The 11,282-nt window shown below is 38.4% G+C and overlaps 1 pseudogene; it reads left to right on the forward strand.

Moving 5' to 3' along the window:
* The first annotated feature begins 574 nt into the window (after positions 1-574).
* Positions 575-10,636, forward strand: LOC135713017 (ubiquitin carboxyl-terminal hydrolase 31-like; annotated as a pseudogene).
* The last annotated feature ends 646 nt before the right edge of the window (positions 10,637-11,282 follow it).

The following is an 11,282-nucleotide window of genomic DNA, read 5'->3' on the forward strand; positions in this document are numbered from 1 at the left end:
GGCAACTTCTGTTTCGGTTGCACCAGCAGTCTAATTTCAAACTTATTATAGGAAACTGCATAAAACTTTTGAGAGCATAATTCATTTTGCAGCCATTGAGATAAAAATTCAATCAAAGCAATAATTAATCCATCCATTGTGATTCTATTTTCCGAGCGAGAACGGAGATTGCATTTGAGTTCCCGAAGGCGAAAGAAAACCTTCCCTATTGTTATAGTATTTGATAGTGGAAAATCGTGCAGCATTCGAATCGAACGCCTGGGAACAGGTAATATGAAAGGCAAACTTTGGCTCGTTATCAAATCGCATATTGAATTTTCATTTTCCAATTTATTAAAACGGATTGTTCGTTTTCCTTTCATTTCCATATTTTCTTCGCCCGCACAGTTGCAGGGGAAGCTGTTTCCACTCGAGTGGTTTTGCACTTGAGCCCTGGTGTCGGAGCAAATCCTTCCGATAAGGTAAATCCGGTTCCTTTTATTCCAAACCGACATCCCGGGGAATGTTATTTCTTCGGCAAACGCTTGGTTCCTGTTGCTGATGAGAAGGAGGGGGTGGGGGTATGAATAAAAGAATGGCTACCATCTTTGCGCAGCCATCGACGAACGACGAGGGAGCCATGTTTAGCCAATTTGCGAATGTAAATTTATGGCATTCCGAATCGCCTCGTGCAAGTGACGGAGTGATTCTTTTGCTTCCTTGTTTGGCTTGTTCCGAGCTTAGCAACCCTCTTGAAACATAACAATCCTCCGCTGTTGGAAGCAGGGGAGTTTCATTTGTGAACATACAGATCGTCAACTATGACACATCACGAATGCACTAGAAATTAGAATAGGTGTAGGTTGATTCGGGGTAAGTTTCAGTTTACTTTAGTTAGGTTAAACTCGGTCAGTTTGTGTTGAGTATAAACGGAATCAAATTAAAATAAACCTAAAATATATGTAGGATGCAAAAATACGTTTACCGGAAAAAGACGTTGGCAATGCATTTACTATTATGAGCCTTACTGAGTAAATCTCTTTGGAACACGCCCACTCTTTTTTCAAGGTTCTAAAATGGTTGGTTGATTTAAATTAATATATCTAAATTCTTTTTTGTATACCATTCGAAAGAGAATTGTTAGAAATTTTGGAATGCCATATTGAATTTGGCCACCACATCTTTTTCTTTCTTTCGTAAACATAAGTTTTTCATAAGCTTGTTTCCCACCAATTAATACAATTCAGCCATTCTATAGCAAAACGATACACACTTCGAAAATTTCATGTAATTTAAAGTCTTCTAAGACCGACACATGTAAGCGACTTAAATGCATACAATTACGTCCGTTAGTATTTTTACATGACGTAAAATGAAACAAAATTGTAATTTTACTCGTTCAAGTTTGTTGACATGTCAAATTATAATGAGACGTATTTTTCAGCTGCCTACGGAATGTTCCGTCTAATGGCTATAGGAAAAGTGATTTACATTACATATTTAACAAAATCCGCAATTTAGTGTTGGCGAATTCTTGCACAACATGTGAAAAGATCCAATCAACCAAATGTGAATAATGACTTTAAACGTCGATGATTCGTGCTCACTTAGATATATTGATGTAAATTTAGGTGCTCTGAGAGTGACATACACACTTAGAAATAACTAATTTCACACGTTACAGAATTCATCTTTGACATAAAGGATCAGACGTAAACAAATATTTCATGTAAAATTAAGTGCTCCGAGACTGAAAGGTTCGTTACTCGACGAAAAGTACGTTTGATTGAGTTGAATTTTGCGTTTGTTATGACTCAATTCTATGTCAAAATTGACGCTCGTATATGTCAGTCTCAGAGTACTTTCCGTCGAGCAAGGAACTTTTCAGTCTCGGAGCACATAATATTCATGACATGCTTGTTTACGTCTCATCTTTTATGTCAAAGATGGATTCCGTCACGTGTACTGCATCGAAAGCCCTCCGGTGCACAGTGGTTCCAAGGGTATCAAAACACGCGCTTTTTTATTTACGCTGAAATGGTTGATTAAAGGTACTAAGTGTCTTGTGAGAAGTTTCTCGGGTTACAACACTCCTTCTTATGGTAACAGAAAATTAAAGATTAATCCACCTAAAAGTGAGATACAAAGTTTATTTTTCAATATAATAAGATACCAAATAATTGTGTTCTGCAAAGCTGCAGGGAACATTACTGTGAACAACTTTACTGTAGACTATAACTTTCTAGCTCCTATAACTGCTGAGATATAAAGGTTTTTTTTTGTGGACACATCGTTAAAATAAGTTTTGTATCTGTAACTTTTTCTATAATATTTCTACATGTCTGGCATGTTGTACAAATATGTTAGAAATATCAAATTACATATCTTTTCAAAAGATTGCAAATTGTTATCATCAATATTTGAAAAGTTATTTACATTGTTTGGTTGAAATTTACCCAACTTCCAATACCAATAGCTCCTAAACGGGCAAAAACGAGCAGGCCATTCTTTGAGCAATTGAAAATTTAAGAAAATGCAATAAAATGGTGAAGAAACCAGACCGCCCCCACTTGACCCTTAACCAAAATACATGCATTAAAACTTGTCACTTTTCAGAATTCCAAATGACGATTTTGTGAAACCACTTTGATGGCCAAAAGTTGCAAAGTATCCCCGGAGCACACGTCACTTGTGTTTTTCGGAAGTTCCTTCATGTTGGAAATTAACGGATCGGATTATTCCAGAAGACGGTGAAGAAGATCTGTATTCGTAGCTTCTCTGGAAAACTTTCTCGTGTGGTATCGTTGTTTCAGCTTTCCTGGGCCTCTTCAGGCAGTTGCCCAATGGGTATTAGAAACGAAGAAATCCCTTTCGCCCCGTGTATGAGCACTTTATGAACAGACACGGGATGATATTATCATGGATATAGATCGACTAGTTTACAAGCCGTTTCAATTCCGTAGCTTTCGAACCTTTCGCAGTTAATTTCGTTTGACGTTTTTATCCCGAGTCATTTTGTTAGTCACTAGAAATAACCCAGGTTGCTTGGTTATCCATTTGTATGCCTTCTTTCACACCTACTCGATAGCAGTCCCGTGGTTTCACAAAATCGTCATTTCAAATTCTGAAAAGTGACAAGTTTTAATGCAAGTATTTTGGTTAAGGGTCAAGTGGGGGCGGTCTGGTTTCTTCACCATTTTATTTCATTTTCTTGAATTTTCAATTGCTCAAAGAATGGCTTGCTTGTTTTTGCCCGTTTAGGAGCTATTGGTATTGGAAGTTGGGTAATTTTCAACCAAAAAATGTAAATAACTTTTCAAATATTGATTTTAGCAATTTGCAATCTTCTGAAAAGATATGTAATTTTATATTTCTAACATCTTTGTACAACATGCCAGACATGTAGAAATATTGTAGAAAAAGTTACAGATACAAAACTTATTTTAACGATGTGTCCACAAAAAAACCTTTATATCTCAGCAGTTAAAGGAGCTAGAAAGTTATAGTCTTCAGTAAAGTTGTTCACAGTAATGTTCCCTGCAGCTTTGCACACCACACTTATTTTGTATCTTATTATATTGAAAAAATAAACTTTGTATCTCACTTTTAGGTGGATTAATCTTTAATTTTCTGTTACCATAAGAAGGAGTGTTTTAAACCAAGAAACTTCTCAGAAGACACCTAGTACCTTTAATCAACCATTTCAGCGTAAATAAAAAAGCGCGTGTTTTGATACCCTTGGCACCACTGTGCGGTGGCGGAAGGGATGAGTCATCTCTGCTGTTAATTTTCATATCATATTTCGAAGATGAACCAATACAACAATTCAATCAATTTTGTGAAAACGAACTCTCACATTACCATAATTTGAAGTTCCCCTTTCTCATTCGAAGCTCATTACCACTGTCAATTGAGTCACTCACTATCATTTGATATACGACAGTGGAGTATGGAAGAAACCCAGCAAAATGGTCCCGAACAGACAAGTCGACCCGATGTCGGATCAATGTAATGCAAATTTAAGGTCGATGTCGACCAAATGTCGTGTTGTTGTCAGGTCAACTTTGGGTTTATGTTGGGTCAATGTCGGGTCAACATCGGGTTAGGATTTGGTAGAAGCCAGCTCAATGAAATGATATCAAGCGTTTCTCAAATGAACATGATCCATGCCTTCGTCAAATGACTAAGCAACTGATATCCATCATTCGAAGGCACAGTGGTTCAAACGGCGAAAACCGTGATCGTGTGAGATTACGCAAAATCCTTTGACTTTAGGTATATAGTGTCTTGAGAGAAGTTTTAAGGCATACTTTACGCCATCTTTTGACGGTAGCCATTTTGTGATCAATCCCTCTAAAAGTGGGATCCAACACTCATTTTTTTACAAAGTTGAGATAGAACGTTTGTGTATTCAGCAAAGTTGTAGATTATGTCAATACAAACAACTTTGCTGAAGACACAAATCCTCTATCTTTTTGCTCAATTGATCTATAAGGCGTTTTTTGTGGACGTGCTGCTTAAATCATATTTTTTACCATAACTTTTTCTATGTAATTTTTACAGGTTTGCAATATTGTAAGGACTCCTTTGTATTGTTAAAATACATGTTTTTGTAGAACATTGTTTCTCGCTATTTCCTATATACTTGGAGATATTTGGGATTTTTCAATAAAATTGGCCTATTTTTGAACTCAAATATTTTATAAGGTGGCAAATGGTGGCAGATTAAACAACTTACATTTGAAAGTACAACAAAAATGCTGCAAAATCATGCCAAAGTTGTCTACATCAGACTACATCCGGAAAAGTTACAGCTGTTTTAAGAAGGGATCAAAATCAAATGTCTCCTATTAAATATTTGATCTCATTCGAATGGCAACATTCAGCTATTCAATTTTCTTTCCCGTAAGGGTTGCCATGAATACGCAAGGATTGCCATGATCACAAACCATGTGTCGGCTACATTTGTGGTGGTAAGAGAGCTGTCAGCAATCTCTTTTGTTTAGATTTTTATTGGTTTAGTTTGGTGTGTATAAAAGCATCTCAGGCACACTTCGACAGTGAGCATTCATAAGGGCGTATACGAAATGATCGATTCTCTTCATCGAATTTCTCTTTGCATTGCTACAGCTAAGCGAAACAATTTTCTAGAATTTGTTCAATGCAGAGTTGTAACAGGTTGTATTAGCTATCAAAAGCAATAGCAAACGTACCGAGAAACGTTAAATCTAGCGAGTTATTAACAAAAGAGAAAATCGATGAAGAGAATCGATCATCGCGTATAGGCCCTTATGCATGCTCACTGTCGACTTGTTCAATTATCTCCGATAGTACAATGCTCTTAGTAAAACCACGGCTTGAAGGTCACTTTGGAAGGAGCTTTCATCCGTAGTGCTCGGAAGTGTTTTTTGTGAAGTGCTCTAAGTTTTCTTAAATTCAGCCGAAATAACTTCTTAACTATCCGGTAAATATATTGTAATGATTCTTCAGATATTTTCTTCTATTCTGGCGTTCAGCATAATTTGAATGCTTTCCAATTACATTAATATGGTAACACATTATTTAGTTATATTTTACTAGAATGTTCTATCAGTATCTGCAGGAGAAATGGATTATCGTCAGGTGTTTCTGCTTTGGAAAAATGCGGAAGGTGACAAAAAAACCAGTTTTTTGGTTAAAGAAATAACACGATGTCTTGAAATAGATGCAGAACTCGTTGATGTTATGTCAGAGATTGAAAATTACTTGGATAACATTTGCAAATATTTCAGCCAGCTGTGGCAGAGGCATAACCGCACAATGGCTAGAGTTCTGGAAAATAACGTTGCTTATTTTGACAAACCATTTTGTTTACCGCAGCATATCCTTAAAAACATTCCATCAACTTCCAATGTTTTTTTTTTCCTTTGGTTTGTTTTCCGTCGATCTTGTTTTCCGTGCTGAGCACCAATGCTACCGACGCCAGAAAGGCAGCTCCCACACCTGGACCTACCTATCGACCCATCAACTCATGAACCGGGGACCGACGGCTTTACTTCCCTTCCGAAGGAAGGCGTGATCAGAGATGTTATGCCTCAGAACATCCCGGCGGCGCCGACTGGGATTCAACCCAGGCCTGCTGGGGTGAGAGGCAATCACGCTTACCACTACACCACCGGCGCCGCTTAACTTCCAATGTTACACACAAAATAATTAAAGCGTTTGTCGAAACCTCAGACTGTGTGAAAAGACGTAGAACAGCGGTGCTTCGCTCAGCTCATAATGCTGATGAGTTGACCTATGCTGCACAAATGTCATTGCGTTCAACTGGGCAAAATGATGCTGCTTCTATTGTCAAAGAAGCCACACAAACTTCCCCAACTCGTGCGACAAAAATTTTAAAATCCTGGAAATCATCGAAACTTCCGGAAATAGTTCCATTCTCTGACTCGGAAGCGTTAGCTTTGATGATTGAACAGGATTTGACAAAATCTCAATACATCAACATTCGAAAAGGTGCAAGATTGAGAAATGCGCAATTATATCCTTCGTACCATAAGGTTTTGGCAGCAAAACAACAATGTTACCCTGATCAGGAATATATTCATGTTAGCGAAACTTTAATTGAAGTACAACTGCAACAACTCTTGGATCACACTACTTTACGGACTTTGCAATCTTCTGTAGATATAGTGAAAGAGCTTTCCGCCGATCAGCTTTTAAAAGTGAAAATGATTGTGAAATGGGGGTTTGACGGAAGCAGCGATCACAGCCAATATAAACAACGGTTTACAACGGACGAAGATGCATCAGATTCGCACATGTTTTTAACGTCAATTGTCCCGATAAAGACGGAAACTAACGGAAAAATTGTTTTTCAAAATCCCACCCCATCATCAACTCGGTTCTGTCGGCCATTAAGAATTCAGTTGATCAAAGAAACAACAGAAGCATCGGTAACCGAAAAACAAATTGTTGATCGTGAAATAGCAGATCTCGTTCCATTCAAAACGAGCATAAATGGGAAAACTGTGATTGTGGAATACAGCATGGTTTTAACAATGATTGACGGGAAAATTTTTAATGCTATCACATCTACAGCATCCTCTCAATGATGTTACGTTTGTGGTGCAACTCCGAAACAGATGAACCAAATTGAAGATGTTCAAAAACGCGTTGCTAATGGAACAACGTTCCAATTCGGACTATCGACTCTTCACCAGGGGTTGAAACAGTTGACGTTTTTTACTACACTCGCTTCGTTGTCGTGCGCGACAGTCTGTTTGTATTCGAACACTCATACTGTACCGTCGTCTCTCTCACACAACACGAGCGGTAGAATAACATTCGAGCTAAAAGAAAATTATCAAAATAGTTATCATTTGACATGTGTGATTTCGTTGTAATTCCTCAATTTGGTGTAAATCAAACCATTTCTGATCAGAAATATTATTACTAGGACATCATTGTTTACTATTTTCAGAATTCACACAAGCAAAACATCAGCAGCTCTTATTATGAGAAAAACTAAAATACATACATTGGTGACGGTCTTCGGCGACAGTGTCGTATGACAGAGCCTGTCATATGACATTTTGTTTGGTTCTGTACTATGATAGCTTGTTTTGCAAGTGTCGGAGGCAAAGGCAGTCAATTATCACAGAAAATGTGTCGATTACCGTGACCGCTTACAAGACTGCTCTTCACGCCTGGATTCGATTTATGTAATTTTTTCTACATGTTTCGTATAGGCTTGATATAGAAAAATGGCGAATTCAAGGAGTTGAAATTGAAAGGATGAAAGAACGGAAGAAGACAATACAGAATCGGTTCAAAAGGGAAATTGGATTAATAATCGACAAATCGTGTTCGACTGGGGCAGGAACTCAAACGACGATAACACAGCTCGTCGATTTTTCAGAGATGCAGAAAAGTCTGCAAAAATCTTAGGTAAATATATATCAGTTTATACTTTTCTTTATTCCAGCACGCATTTTTCATTATCTAGGTCTAGACTTACATGTGATTCAGCGATGTGGTACAATTTTGCAAGTTCTGGCTTCTGGTCGTACAGTAAATGTGGAAAAATTCGATATTTACTGTATAGAAACGGCACGAAAACTAGTTCACCTGTATCCGTGGTTCTACTTGCCTGCCTCTGTGCACAAAATCCTGTTACATGGTTCGAGAATCATCAACCAATTTATGGTGCCCATTGGTCAACTTTCCGAGGAGGCACAAGAATCGATGAATAAAGTCATCCGACAGACACGAGCGTTCCATTCAAGGAAAATTTCTCGGGTGGCAACGAATACCGATCTGCTGCATCGATTGCTTGAGTTGTCTGATCCATTCATTACAATGAATAGGATTAGTACGTGCAAGCCAAATATGTTATTTTCTAATGATGCTCGATTCCTACTAGATATGAACAACTCAAGTACTGGGTCTGATTCTGACGATACTGATAGCGAATAAAGCAACATAAAAAGCGGGTTTTATTTTTTTATTTTAATTCAAAAGAGAGTGTCATTAACGCAACATATCAATACAAGAATGTTTAAAAGCTTTGGAAAATGATCTAACGAAGAATTAAGATCTTTATAAACATACCAGACAGATAGTCACAGTATCTCGATTGTCGCCTTTTGAATGAGATCAAATATTTAATAGGAGACATTTGATTTTGATCCCTTCTTAAAACAGCTGTAACTTTTCCGGATGTAGTCCGATATAGACAACTCTGGCATGATTTTGCCGCATTTTTGTTGTACTTTCAAATGTAAGTTGTTTGATCTGCCACCATTTTCCACCCTATGAAATATTTGAGTTCAAAAATAGGCCAATTTTATTGAAAAATCCCAAATATCTCCAAGTTTATAGGAAATAGCGGAAAACAATGTTCTACAAAAACATGTATTTTAATAATACAAAGAAGTCCTTAGAACATTGCAAACCTGAAAAAATTACATAGAAAAAGTTATGGTAAAAAATATGATTTAAGAGGCACGCCCACAAAAAACGCCTTATAGATCAATTGAGCAAAAAGATAGAAGGTTCATGTTTTCAGCAAAGTTGTTTGTATTGACATAATCTACAACTTTGCTCAATACACAAACCTTCTATCTCAACTAAAAATAAATAAATGTTGGATCCCACTTTTAGGGGGATTGATCACAAAATGGCTACCGTCTATTATGCCTTAAAACTTCTCTGAAAACACTATATACCTAAAGTCAAAGGATTTTGCGTAATCTCACACGATCACGTTTTTCGCCGTTTGGACCACTGTGGAAGGGGGTCTCCTTTGATAGGGGATTGCTGCTTTTCTCATTTTCATCAAAAATGTTCAATTGATTTTGAGAATTTACAGCACTGGGGATGACTCAAATAGTGCTGTGTATAAGTAATGCCTGGAAGGACATCGGGAGCGGGTTCGGACACCGTTCTGTGTAGTGGTTAAAAGGAATATTTCGTATGTGGAGAAGATGCAGAAATTTCTGTTGAAAGAGATGGCGAGTATTTTAAAATCGGAAGTATTCGCGTTTAGTACGCCGTTGCAGGAGATGTTCAATATTCGGTTGCAGGATCCCTCGTGCGATACAGATGCCTATTTGGAGTCCAACGTCGAACATCCGCTGTTTACGGAGATGATTGATTTGGCTCTATTGGTGTTACCAACGGATGATGGTCCAGCACACGTGAAGTTGCTGATTGAGAGGACTAATCCGGAACGGTTCTTTAGCGATTCGACAGATCCTTTTGTAAAACACGGATGAGTTGGCCAGATGAACGAGAAGATCGCGGCCATTTCGGCATTAACTTTAGAGCAGTGCCTGGAACATTACATCAACGCGGAAACACTGAGTGCGGAGGACGCTTGGAGGTGTCATCACTGTCAGAAGTACCTTCCGGTGGTGAAAACATTGGTACTATGGTCATTTCCGGATATTATGGTGATCCATTTCAAACGGTTCCGACAACAGCAATTGCGTGGACCTCAGGCGGCCAAATTGCTCTGGATGGTTTCCATATGTCACCCCACTTGGCAAAGGATCCCAGTGCGGAAGCCTCCTCCACCACCGGAACCGATGACAATTGGAGTCCCTGGCGGAGAACCACCAATCGATATACCAATCATTCCTTAAACCATTACAATCAACATCACTTGCAGATGGATAATTGGTACGATTTGTATGCAGTTTGCGGGGATACTCTGGAAACTGGGCACTACATAGCTGCCTGTAAGAATCCTTGCGATCACCAGGAGTACAAGTTTGATGACCAACGTGTGGCACAGGTTCCGAGTAATCGCATCCAAGAGGAGATAGTCAACAATGAGGCTTACATACTATTCTACAAAAGACGCAAAATCGATGGATCGGCATGTTCCGGAATGAGCTCTAGCTCCGGTAATGATCACTGGGTGTCTACGATAGCTGCGGCCCCGACCCATGAATCCAAGTCAAAAGTAGATCCGCCGAAATCAGCTCCTCCTGCTGGCGTTGCCGCCACTACTAATACAATTACTACACCGTCTATTACCGCTATAGCGGATGTTCCAGTTGTCCCGAAAAAAGCCGAAATCGCGGAAACCACCACCATACATTCCGAGAGTGAAAGTGAAGCGAGCGAAATCAAGGTCCCAAAAGAGCCGAACATTGACATATTTGAGTGACATTTACTCATACGTTTTTGCGATGTTGAGTGAATGGGATTTAAATATGAGTCAAATTCATTTACCGTGTAGGCCTTTCAAAACAAATCAAGCCGAACAATACATTAGTTACTAAGCAACATTGATCGATTCTTTTCAATGTTAATAACTTCGCTACAAAATCGTTTCTTGCCGTTAGATGCTACATAATAGCTTCTTTTATCGAGCTATGCGTTGAAAATAGCTGGAAGTGTATATACATGGCCGTGGGGATGAAAAGAGAAAATCTACTAAGAAAATCTGTCTATGTTTCTTAGTAGCTAATGCCATGTTCGGCTTGCTTTTACTTGACTTGTCAGTTCGTTATGTGTGTGGTCGTGAGCAGGGCTGGCAAATGTCATTTGCAATGAAAGATCTCATGCGATATTTACAGAGATAGTTCTGTCACTATCATTGAATGAGAAAACGATGGTAGAGATTTTCTTCAAAATCTCATCGAATTTTTCGTCATGACAGAACGTGACAGTGTTAGATCATCGTAATAACTAGCTCATTTAGTACTATTAAAGTTACTTGTACCGAGGAAATCTTAATAATATATCCACTCTACCGATTACATACGGTAGTTTGCTTAAATTCATCGAAATCAGTTAGAAATGTAGATGTC

This window comes from Ochlerotatus camptorhynchus, unplaced genomic scaffold (genome assembly GCF_037179485.1).
Source record: "Ochlerotatus camptorhynchus isolate MF236.1 unplaced genomic scaffold, CSIRO-AGI_Acam_v1.1 ptg000530l, whole genome shotgun sequence".
Lineage (NCBI taxonomy): Eukaryota > Metazoa > Arthropoda > Insecta > Diptera > Culicidae > Ochlerotatus > Ochlerotatus camptorhynchus.